Raw genomic sequence first — 8,988 nt, 5'->3', positions numbered from 1 at the left:
TTTTGTGTTCGTGGATAGCTCACACGGTAGAGCCACGCTCTCACCTGCCAGGCGGAGTTGTCGTACCAATAAGGTCGCAGGTTCAAACCCCACCACCGCCGCGAAAAATTTTTATTCTCTATTGTCTTCTGGCACTTTTCTATTCACTTCATATCTTGTTGTTACCAACATAAGTGCCTGCTCCACTCACTTTTCTGAATTAAAAATTCACCCCATACACCGGAGCATACTCAATGTCTCAATCGTTTCTATGTTATATGTTTGTGTTGAGAATATTGGCTATTAAGCTTAACTGCTGGTCAAAATTATTCGCGATGGTGGTGTACGAACGAATCGGCGGTCTCAAGAAGTGGGTGAGAGAGGGATCTAGTAATGACTTTGAGTTTGAAACGAATATTTTTGTGTTCGTGGATAGCTCACACGGTAGAGCCACGCTCTCACCTGCCAGGCGGAGTTGTCGTACCAATAAGGTCGCAGGTTCAAACCCCACCACCGCCGCGAAAAATTTTTATTCTCTATTGTCTTCTGGCACTTTTCTATTCACTTCATATCTTGTTGTTACCAACATAAGTGCCTGCTCCACTCACTTTTCTGAATTAAAAATTCACACCCATACACCGGAGCATACTCAATGTCTCAATCGTTTCTATGTTATATGTTTGTGTTGAGAATATTGGCTATTAAGCTTAACTGCTGGTCAAAATTATTCGCGATGGTGGTGTACGAACGAATCGGCGGTCTCAAGAAGTGGGTGAGAGAGGGATCTAGTAATGACTTTGAGTTTGAAACGAATATTTTTGTGTTCGTGGATAGCTCACACGGTAGAGCCACGCTCTCACCTGCCAGGCGGAGTTGTCGTACCAATAAGGTCGCAGGTTCAAACCCCACCACCGCCGCGAAAAATTTTTATTCTCTATTGTCTTCTGGCACTTTTCTATTCACTTCATATCTTGTTGTAGGTAAAAGAGCGCAGAAAAAGTCCCCACTATTTAAGATTGATTCAGTAAGAATACCATGTGAAGAGACGGTAAAGGTACTTGGAATAGATATTGACTATCAATTAAAATGTGACTTTGACATCAAGGAAATATGCAGGAAGGCCTCTCAACAACTAAACGAGTTAAAAAGAATAGGAAGACACCTATCCAAACTAAATAAACCAACAATTTCCCATACATTTATCTGATCAAATTTCAACTTTTTTTCCACTTATTTGGCACTTCTGCTCTGAGCAAATACTAAGAAAATGGAAAAACATTCAAGTACGTGCTCTCAGATTCACCTACAGCGATTATTCGTAGCCATCGTTATGTTATAGCCTGAGACTGAAATCCAAAAGGACTGTCAGTTTGACGTCATTATTTGGTTTTTGCACCGCTTAGTGAGTTGTTGTTAGTAGAGCTCATGGAAACAAGTCATTTCATTGGTTGAACTATTGAATACAACTCACGATTTGTTTTCTTTTGTGGCAAAAGACTGGCATTTTGATGTCATTTTTTTGGTCAGTATCAGGCCATAACTTTACGAAGGCCACGGACTATTACGGTACTTACCAAGACTTATTAACAAAGGCTAAAGTTATCTCCCTTTAATATGAATTATTGTAACAGAAACATTCAAAGTTCTTTACAAATTATCCCCAAAATGTCAAGAAAATAATTTAGCAACGTTTAAAGAAAGAAAATAAGATTTTAGGCACATCAATCCTATTAATATCCCAAACATCAAAACAACCCATTTCGGTAAACAGTCCTTTCGTTATGCCGCTGCAGTTTCGTGGAATAATCTGCCAGAGCACATGAGATCAGAGACAGATTTGAATAGGTTTGAAAGTCTCTTATGACAAAAGTGGCAGATTCTCAGACTGGTTCAGATGTGTTTTCTGTTCTCTTTAGTATATTTGATATTCATATTTAATGAAACCATGAGACATGTCAATTTTTATGTATAATATATAGTATTTTAATTTATGTGCAAAGTATATAGTTTCAACAACACAAAGAAACATCCAACTGCCTCAACACTTTTACACACATGATGACATTCTAAAGCTAAGAACACTTGCACGAGACAGAGATTTGTGGAAGCAAATTACTAACTGGATAAAAGAAACAAACTCGAAGTGACGCACACATTCACGGCCAGCGTCCATAGAGACTGTGCAGCCATATTTATTCATTATAGTTTAGAAATAAATTGACCCACAGCCACAAACCGGCATCGTATGAGGGTGAACACAATCTAAAATTGTCAGATGCCAGATATTAGAGAATTTAGATAATGTCACCATAAGAAGACGATGGAGGTGGATTGGACACACCCTTAGAAAGATTGACTCCACTATAACAAAGAAAGTATTAGACTGGAACCCCAAGGGCAGAAGATTAAGGGGAAGGCCAAGAGGAACATGGAGAAGAATTAAAGAAGCTGATAATATACAGAGAAGTGATGACACATGGAACGAGATAAAAAGTTAGGTCAGGATAGAGAAGGAAGGAAACTGTCTGTGGCCTATACCCTGACCCAGGGTGAAAAAAGCAATGATGATAATGATGATGATGATGGCTATAAGAAATCATATCCATTGGCCCAAATAAAGCTTAAACTTAACCAAAGTTTTAAAATATTATTTTTAGTAAATTCGATTTTAATCATCGAGGTCATTCCCACATAAAATCGTTTTAAGATGATATTTAAAAAAAAATAATTATGCCCTTCCGCCACATCACAATATATCATCGCCATGGCATTCCACGAGGGAATATAGATAATTCATCAAACAAGATGTCTGATGTCAAAAAGAATCACCCATGTTGTCCAAGTGAGCAAATTGGGGGTTAATAATCTTGCCGAAGGAAAAAAAACCCCGAAAGTGCCTGATGGGGGGCTCGAACCCGGGACCTTCCGGATCACAGTGCAATGCCTTAACCACTCGACCACTTCGCCCCTCTTAAAGAAGATAAATCATGAATAAAAGTGAATAAATTGGCAACCCTGAAAAGAATGTCATGGCAACTGACAGTGTTAGGTGGTTTATCCGGAAATGTGTCAAAGTTTGTTTGGATGCCAAGCCATTTAACACGACATCTCATAATATTCTGTCGTATTTTGGAAAAATAAACGTTTTAAAATTTTTGGCCAAAAAACTCTACATTCAAATACTGATCGATTTAGACGACCCTCTTGTCAAAAACTCTTAAACCTGGGACTTCTATGAAATCTTTGGTTTGAAAGTGTTTTTTGACATTTTAGCTGATCGATATTTGAAGAACAAGTTACCTGGCCAAAATTTTAAAAAAATGTTTTGTTTTTTTTTTCTTCCCGAGAATGGCAGTATTGGGAATTTGTTCGCATCCCTCATGGTGCTACTCGGTTCAAACTTTGAACAGTCAAGGTTAGGAATTTTATTGATAAGAAGATCGTGGTCAAATTTATGTAAGTGACACAGAATAAACCAAGTTGGTCACCGACAATCTCTCTCTTTCTCTCTCTCTCTATCTCTCTCTCTCTCTCTGTCTCTCTATCTCTCTCTCTCTGTCTGTCTCTCTCTCTCTCTCTGCTTCTCTCTGTGCGTGTCTGTCTGTCTGTCTGTCTGTCTCTCTCTCTCTCGCTCTCTCTCTCTCTCTCTCTCTCTCTCTCTCTCTCTCTCTTTGTTTTTCTATCTCTTTCTGCTCCATCCCTACCTTCTCTATCGGTCTTTCTTGCTCCATGTCCTCACCCTTCTCTGTATTCTTCTCTCTCTCTCTCTCTCTGTATGTGTGTGTGTGTGCGTGTGTGTGCGTGTGTGTGTGTATGTGTGTGTCCTTCTATCTCTTTCTTCTCCATCTCTACCTTCTTCTTTCTGTCTTTTTTGCCCCTTGTCCTCACCCTTCTCTCTATTCTTCTCTCTCTCTCTCTCTCTCTCTCTCTCTCTCTCTCTCTCTGTGTGTGTGCGTGTGTGTGTGTATGTGTATGTGTGTGTCCTTCTATCTCTTTCTTCTCCATCTCTACCTTCTCTATCTGTCTTTCTTGCCCCTTGTCCTCACCCTTCTCTCTATTCTTCCCCTCTCTCTCTCTCACTCCCCCTCTCCCTCGTCTCTATTCTTCTCTCTCCCCCTCCTTTATCTCTCTATATCTATCTATCTCTGTCCCCCCCCCCCCCACTTCGCTCTCTTCTCTTGTCTACTTCCTCCTCTCGATTCTCCGAACTCTATCTGCATCTCCTCCACCTCCCCTCCCCTTTCCACTCTTTCTTTCTTTTCTTCTTTATTTTTTTTGTATAACCGTTAACGCTCAACGAAAATTGATATGTGACCCCTCGTTTCAAAACGGTAGTAAGTCGGGATGATTATAAGATGCTTAAAACGGGATTTGCAGCCAGAAATATCATGCTTAAGTTGAGTTTATATGCTTTATAGAGGACAAGGAATATCATATTTTACTGTGCTAAATACCAACGTTTCATATTTTTGACCAGTTTAACTATAATTTGATTTTTTTTGTCCATCCCGACATAATACCGTTTTGACACGAAGGGTCACTTATCATCTCTGCAGTCCAGAAAACCTTAAGCTCCATGGAGACGGGGCTCATCATGGTTACTTAGCGCTTGTCGCACTGTAATAATTGCTTGGTTCCCTTTATGTAGGACGATAATCTAGTCTGATGCAAAGATTGTATTTTATTTCAATGCATTTCTCTTCCAATTTGTTTACTTATTTCTTCCTGGTTGTGCTATTCTTCTTTTCTTTTTCGTGCTCCTCTCAATAGGGATCATCATGGTTACTTAGCGCTTGTAACATTTGCTTGTTTTCCTTTATGTAGAACTCTGTTGCAAAGATTGTATTTTATTTCAACGCATTTCTCTTCCAATTTCTTTCCTTATTTCTTCCTGGTTTTGTTTTTCTTCTTTTCTTTTTCGTGCCGCTTGGAATAGGGATCATTAACAAAGTGCTGAAGGTGTTAAGTGGTGCTTTAAATAGTAAAGTGATAATCACCAATGTAAGCGTTGGCTTCCGATCCAAAAATATTATTAACTTTTTTTTCGTATCTTCATCTTTTTCCTCATCCTCATCGTCCTCGTCGTCCTTCATCTCCTCCTCCTCCACTTTCTCTTCCTCCTCCTCCCCCTTCTCCTCCTCCTCCTCTTCCTTATTATTGATATAATAATAATAATAATAATAATAATAATAATAATAATAATAATAATAATAATAGTAATAATAATAATAATAATGATAAAAATAATATAATAATAATAATAATAATAATAATAATAATAATAATAATAATAATAATTATTATTATTATTATTATTATCATCATCATTATTATTATTATTATTATTATTATTATTATTATTATTATTATTATTATTATTATTATTATTATTATTATTATTATTATTATTATTATTATTATTATTATTATTATTAGTATTATTATAATTATAATTATTATTGTTATTATAATTATTATTGTTATTATTACTATTATTATTATTATTATTATTATTATTATTATTATTATTAGTATTATTATTATTATTATTATTAGTATTATTATTATTATTTTTATTATAGATATTATCATCATCATCATCATCATCATCATCATCATCATCATCATCATCATCATCATCATCATCATCATCGTCGTCGTCGTCGTCGTTGTTATCTTCACCATCATCATCATCATCATCATCATCATCATCATCATCATCATTATGATCATCATCGTCAACATCATTATCATAAGTATTATCGTCATCTTTAATATTTAGATTGCCGATGCAACATGACCACTGCTAAGATATGTAGATAAATAAATAAATAAATGAAAATAAATGAACAAGATCAATAGATAAGGGAGTAAATGAACAGAGAATGGGAAAGAAAATTAACTATACGGATAAATCGATGCGTGGATAAAAGAAATGCAAACATGAATAATGAATAAATGAATGAATTAAACATTCATTCATTAAAATATCCGCAACTTATTACATGGGTACATACGTCAATGTCACACTTCCTCCCCCAAAAAACCAAACAAACAAACAAACAAACAAACGAAAATCAAAAAAACAAAAAAAAACCAACAAAAAAAACCAACACAAAAAAACCCAACAAAAATAAAAAAAAACTAAAAGAAAATAACAAAACAAAAAAAAAAAAAAAAAACAAAAACTACACACACAGACACACATTTACACACACGAAAACAAAAACAAACCCCCCCAAAAAAAACCAAAACAAAATATTGAAAAATATACCACTGAAAAGCCCATAAAAGTCAACAAAAAAAATATAATGAAAACAAAAACAGCATAAATAAAAAGGGATTAGATTCTTAAAATAATATAAAAAATATAAACCAAATCTTTAAAAAAAGAAGGAGGAATAAAGAAGATACCGAATCGAAAACGGGTTCAAACCTAGGATTTCCCAGTGTTAACACAATGCTCTATCATCTCCTTTGCTTCTATTATATATTGCGTCAAGAAACAAATCAACATCAACCGGAAAGGGAGTGATAAAACTAGAATTATAATATTATGAAATCGACATCACGTAGGCGATCTGGGAAAACAAGCGGTGTCAGGATATCAAAATAATAAATAAATATAACTAAAATGATATGATGATATTACGTATTATTATCATTATTATGTCAAGTGTTTGACATCATCAAGTCTAATGATCGAAACGACATTTATTGTCGTAGGTCATACATCCTTTTTCTTTGTATAGATAGAACGAAGTTGACGTCATTCGGGTCTTTGTTATTGGTTTTTTTTTGTTTTTTTTTTTTGGCATCCGCGTTTACGAGGAAATCTCACTAAACTGTAATAACCAGAGTAAAACCATTTAAGGTTACACGTAGTTTTGTGTGTTGGTCCGTTATACTCCCGGATGGCAATGTTGTGAGCTTCTTAGCCAAGCGCATACTATCTATAGAATATTAGTTTTTGTCACTTTTGGCTAGAAAAAAAAAACAATAACTGCGAATATTATTATCATCAATTGTCAAGACACACAACTTGTCCAAAAGTCTCAATCCTTTCACTTTTATGACGTCTCAGGTTTAAGAATTTATTTGAGACATTGAAAGGAATTTTAATCGATTGGTATCTTGTATAAAAGAATTCTGGCCAACATAATTAATTTTAAACGTTTTTCAGCTAGAGAAATGTAGAAATGGTTCTACGTGATGCAATGACACGTCTCCCTGGCGACACGAACGCAGAAGTTCCGAAGGCGAATATCAAACTTCAAGAATGTACTCAATGCTCAGGGGGTCCCTCGTCAATAGCTACTCTAAACAAGCAAACAACCCCCCCCCCCCACTATTAACCCCCAACAGATACAAAAAAAAAACAAAACAAAACAAACCCCCCCCCAAAAAAAAAACAAAAAAACAAAAACAAAAAACAAAAGACAAACAAAAAAAAAAAAAACCCAACTAAACAAGACTAAAAAGAACAACAAAACATAACACAAAAAAAAAAAAAAAAGAAAACAAACAAAAAACCCCAACAAAACAAACAAACGAGAAAATGAGTTTGTCAGTGTACGTCTCTCGTCTATAATGAAAAAAAAAAATATCATGATAAACTCTACTGGAATCGAAGTCTATGGGAAAACGATTGCTCGAGGCAAATTCAACTCAAAATATGCTTAATAATTGTCAGTAATTGTTTATTATGCCGTCGCCATCGTTAACTTATAGACTGACACTGACCAAAAATGACGTAAAAATGCCATTCTTTGGCCACAAAAGAAAACAAATCGTGAGTTGTATTCAATAGTTCAACCAATGAAATAACTTGTTTCCATGAGCTCTACTAACAACAACCCACGAGGCGGTGCAAAAACCAAATAATGACGTCAAAATGCCAGTCCTTTTGGATTTCAGTATCAGGCTATAGATAGAATGCGCTTGGCCAAGGAGTTCACAACATTGCCATCCGGAAGCATAACGGACCAACACACAAACTCTGTGTAACCATGAACATTTATAATATGGTTTATACAGTTTAGTGAGAACAACTCACAAACGCGGATGGCAAAAACAATAACAAAGGCCTGAGTGACGTCATCTGCATACTATCTATACAGTTTAGTGAGAACAACTCACAAACGCGGATGGCAAAAACAATAACAAAGGCCTGAGTGACGTCATCTGCATACTATCTATAACATAACGATGGCTACGGTTATGGCGCACAAGAGGACAAGAGTGAGGACGAGAAATAAAGCTTTTATGATAAACTAAATCAAACAGTGCAAGTTCAAGTTCAAGGTCTTTATCTGCAAAAGGCGGATTGCCTGCCCATCACTTTAGATTTTATACAATTATGTGGTGACTTTCTCCATTATTGTGTTATTGAGTTGAAAGATAAATAATGTTTAATAGTTGACCAAATTTGTTGTTGTTGGTCATATCTAGTATCTAGTACAAGAGACTCCAAAGCATTATGTACTTATAATGCTTGATGACCTAAAGGCAAAGGTTGGAAGAGATAATGACTGCAAAAATAGCCCCGAGATAGTTCTCTTTACTGGACTGTAAAAATAGTCACTGCGTTCTTTAACTCTCTCCTTACCGATCCTTTTCAGTATTTCCCCAAAATGACAGGCTTACCAAGCAGAAAAATTGATTTTTTAAACTCAAACAATCTCTCTACATAACAACTTTATGTTCCTATTAATCAAACAAAGATCATTCTTCAAAGTTTGTGATGTACCAAATAAATCTGAATAAGAAAAATGTATAATATTGTGTCGTAACAAATGTGACGATTTTGCTACAGGTGGTAAGGAGAGGGCTAAAAGAATAGAATATAAATTCAGCACCAAGAACAGCCTGACAAACCCACTTAAAGGCGATAACTTAAAATTTTCTCTTCCTTGTTTTTTTTCGGAGTAAAACATGACGTTTCTAGTTATCCTGTCGAGGAAGTACATTAGAATGTAAGCGATAACGACGATGCTGTGCATTGTCTTA

Source organism: Berghia stephanieae, chromosome 11 (genome assembly GCF_034508935.2).
Source record: "Berghia stephanieae isolate SIO BIC M18660-M18661 chromosome 11, UCSD_Bste_1.3, whole genome shotgun sequence".
NCBI lineage: Eukaryota > Metazoa > Mollusca > Gastropoda > Nudibranchia > Aeolidiidae > Berghia > Berghia stephanieae.
This window is presented reverse-complemented; position numbering follows the sequence as displayed.